Below are 4,180 nucleotides of genomic sequence, written 5' to 3'. Positions count from 1 at the left end.
CAATTAGATGATTTTTTCTGATTTTTATACTTGCAAATCAGCCCTTGAGCTTTCCCTAAATGCTATTCACACTCCTTCACTTTTTGCTTCAAGCTAAATATAGAAAAGTTTGAAACATTCAAACTTTGCTTAATACATGGCTGGCCAAGGGAGCTTGAATGGCTGAAAATTATTTGCTATTTTTAGCAACCATTCCCACTTATAAATACCCCCTTCACCTATTCATTTCACACACCATTCATTCCCACACATCTTTCTCTTTCTCTTACTTTCTCTCATCCATTCCCTTTTTTGTTTTCCCTTTTTTCTTTTTCATTCCCTTGCCGATTTCACTCGTAAAAAAGAGCCTTCTTCCACCTTGGGATAGCAGCATTCAATTGTTCGTAGAGGCCTCTGTTCAACAGAACTAGAAGAGAAGAAGAGGAGCGTACTAGTCTAGCTTTAAAGAAATACTGGATTTGCTTCCTAGTTCCCTTCTCTTTAATTTTCTTGTTTATGTTGTGATTATGAATGTGAATAATTGTTGTGTTTTTTTCTTGTTCTAATTAAAACGACTTAAGTTTAATTTGTGTTGGACTGATTGTACTTTGTTCACTTAAATTATTAAAATCATGTTTATGTTATTATAGGCCTTGGTAAGTTGTTCAATTAAATAAAAACATGCTTATGCTATACTTGCATTATAAAAGGTAAGGTAATGAATAGATTAATTATTAAATGTATTGAAATTGTAATTAATTGACACAATATTTAATTGGTGCATGTTTAATCTTCTAAGGTAGCTAAAGGTTAAATTAGCGACGGTATTAAACGGTACATTAGCCTTGCATAACTTGTAAGATTATTGTGATTAAATTGTTTCAATATAGAAATATATTGTTACCTCACTTAATCTTATATGTGCTTATGAAAATTGATTAATTTTTTGAATTGGCATTACGAAATGTTCAAGAGATTGGTTAATTGAGTAAGTACATATGTGCAGCAGTTAATAAATTACCGAGTTGCCGTAGAAATATTCGTTACAACATGAACATGGGTTTAGTAATTCTAAGTTAAGGAATGTAATTAATATAATAAAATTATGTCATATTGATTAAAATTCATCTTTTGAAATCGTGCATTGGAATTTTTATTTTTATTTTATTACTTAGTTAATTTTTAGTTTTTAAATCACTTATTCAAAATAACATATTTTTCCCATCACCAAAGTGTTTGATTTACATTTTATAAATATTTTTCTTTCACAGTCCCGTGGCCATGATAACTCGACATTTACTTGTCACTTTATTACTTGATATCATTGTGTACACTTATACATTTCTGTCGTTCCATAGAGATAGGGCTAAAAGGCTGTAACACCCCAGACCCGGCCTAGACGTTATGGCCATATCTGGTGTGTCACATTGAAGTGTCTCTCGAAAAATTAGCTTGTTGACAAACTCATTTCTATTTTTGGGAAACCTCTTATTAATATCTAACGGAGCACTTATTCATACGCTTGCCTTGTTAACTATTTTTTTGTTATATTAAGTTATTTTAAGACGCGGAAGCATTTTAAAAACTCTAACGTTTGAAGCTTGTGCCTTTGAAAATAGTAATTATTTTGAAAATCCATTTTCGAATAACTAGCAGTATAAAATATAAAAGTAAAACACCAATTAAAAATTTAAAACCAAATTAAAAGGCCTTATTACAAAAACCAAAACCCAACTTATTAATTAAAATAAAAATAAAAGCTAAAGTGAACAGCAGTGATTGTGTGGCCACCTCCGAGTCTCTCGTTGCACCGAACCACCTATGGCTGAGGATTACCTGCACGGTTAGAAGACACGGTCAGTTTACAAAAACTCAGTGTGTAATCCTCTACCAAACAATTAGCATACAACATGCAGAATCAGTCTGGGCCATAGCCCTATACAGTAGCAGTGTGTGGGCTATAGCCCAATACAGTAACAGAGTGTGGGCTTTAGCCCAATACAGTAACAGTGTGTGGGCCTTAGTCCAATACAGTAACAGTGTGGTCTTAGCCCAAAATAGTAATCAATACAAATGCAGTAATGCAACCCATCCCAATCCAACCAACACACCACTCCGTACCACCAACACACCATGTGGTGATAAAATCAACCCACCTAGCCAACACACCAATATCGCGATAAAAGTCGCCATGATCGATGTCTGACAAAGTTACGATGAATGATGAATAGAGCAGAGTCAGTAGTAATGATTTGTGGCAAAGCCACCAAGATCTGACACTTCCCTTATATCAGAATCCCAACCCTATGCAGTATGTCATGTCATAAATCATATGTGTATGCAATATGTCATACTCAGTAACAGTCATATAAATATCATAAAGTAAAACGGCCATACATAGCATAAGGCCATAACAGTCATTTCATCTCCTATGGTATAACGGTCATTTTACCCTTCGAGGGTATTTCAAAAATTTTACCCTTCGGGGGTATTTTAGTAATTTTTCCTTTCGAGGGTATTTCCATAATTTTACCCTTCGAGGGTATTTCGATAATTTTACCCTTTGGGGGTATTTTGGTAATTTACCTTTTGGGAGTATTTTGATAATTTTACCTTTCGAGGGTATTTCGATAATTTTACCCTTCGGGGATATTTTCGTAATTTTCCCACGAATCACATGTTGGGCCTACCACTCGAGCGCTCGCATGCCTGTGTTGTTTCGAACACCGTGTTCATGGCTTTTCGACTTTTGCCGCTTTACAGTTGAGAGAGGGTGTGATTACACACTTGATGCGATTTGCAGATTCCCTTTGTTCCGAACACTCTTATTCCGAAAATCAATGATCATCTCACCCTTGGTTCCCAGGCAATGTGCCAATCAACCTTGTCCACCACCAGTTAGGAATGGAAGCAATGCAGGTTGGAGAAAGCGACGAAAACCTTGAAAACCTCACCGATCTCCCATCGAGAACAAGGAACAAATGAGATGATATATAGCTCTCCACAACAACAACCTCCCCAAATCCCAATATTCTATCTTCAAATCTCTCCAAATATCCCTCCTCAAATCTTTCTGTGACCAGTTCAAACTCCATTTAGCAGTATTTCAATCCAACTCTACCACCTACCCAGCTCAATCAGCAAAGTAAATACTCCGTTGCGTAACCCAGGACTTGAACCTCAAACCTCACAGTTACACAACACACCACCTTGCCACTAGACCACAAGCTCTTTTTTGTGCCATAAAACAAACACTATAATTTATAAGGCCTATATGCCAGTGACCAGAATCATTTAAGAGGAAAAACTAAAAATTTTGCAGAAGCCAAGACTTGAACCCCTGACTTCTCAAACACTTCCAAACACTCCTAAATCACTTCACCACTGAAGTAGACATTCATTTGTGTAACTTCCTTGCACAACTAAATATTTATGTGGAGTCTCCTAATTGTTCCCTTGTTCAAAACCTATTTCTTCTAGGCCCAAAATTCGGGGTGTTACAAAGGCAGTACGCTGTGCCCCTTTTAATAAGTTAAATCAAGGAATTAGGAGACCGGAGATTGAAGCACCACAATTTGAATTGAAGCCAGTGATGTTTTAGATGTTCAAATGATAAGCCAATTTAGTGGAATGCCCATAGAAGATCCACACCTTCACTTTCGATTATTCGTAGAGGTGAGTGATTCCTTTAAGATAGCTAGTGTAACTAAAGAGATATTGAGATTGAAGTTGCTTTCATATGCGTTGCGAGATCAAGCACGAGCATGGCTAAATTTGTTGCCATCATATTAAATATCAACTCGGCAAGAATTAGCTCAATGGTTTTTGGTAAAGTATTTCCCACCTAGCAAAAATGCTAAGTTGCGAAATGAGATTGCCACTTTTCAACATTTGGTTGACGAGTCGCCATATGAGGCATGGGAATGATTTATGGCACTACTACATAGATGCCCTCACCACGGGATTCCACATTGCATCCTGTTGTAGACTCCCTATAATGGTCACAATGCACTAACAAGGTTAGTGGTAGATGCTTCTACGAATGATGCTCTCATGTCAAAGTCTTATAAAGAGGCTTATGAGATCATTGAAAGGATAGCTAGCAACAATTGCTAATGGCCGACAAATCCAATAGCGTCAGGAAGACAAGTAGTCAGAGTGAAAGAAGTCAATGGCCTGACATCACTCTCCACTCAGGTAT

General features: G+C 36.6%; 1 non-coding gene across 1 annotated transcript; it reads right to left on the bottom strand.

Annotated features, from left to right (window-relative positions):
- Nucleotides 1-3,838: 3,838 nt before the first annotated feature.
- LOC128035752 (small nucleolar RNA R71) lies at nt 3,839-3,944 on the bottom strand. Its single transcript, XR_008192302.1, has one exon. It is a non-coding gene; the product is annotated as a small nucleolar RNA R71 (small nucleolar RNA).
- Nucleotides 3,945-4,180: the final 236 nt, after the last annotated feature.

Source organism: Gossypium raimondii, chromosome 12, assembly GCF_025698545.1.
Source record: "Gossypium raimondii isolate GPD5lz chromosome 12, ASM2569854v1, whole genome shotgun sequence".
Lineage (NCBI taxonomy): Eukaryota > Viridiplantae > Streptophyta > Magnoliopsida > Malvales > Malvaceae > Gossypium > Gossypium raimondii.
Note: the sequence above shows the minus strand (reverse complement) of the source record. Positions and strands in the feature narration are given on the sequence as shown.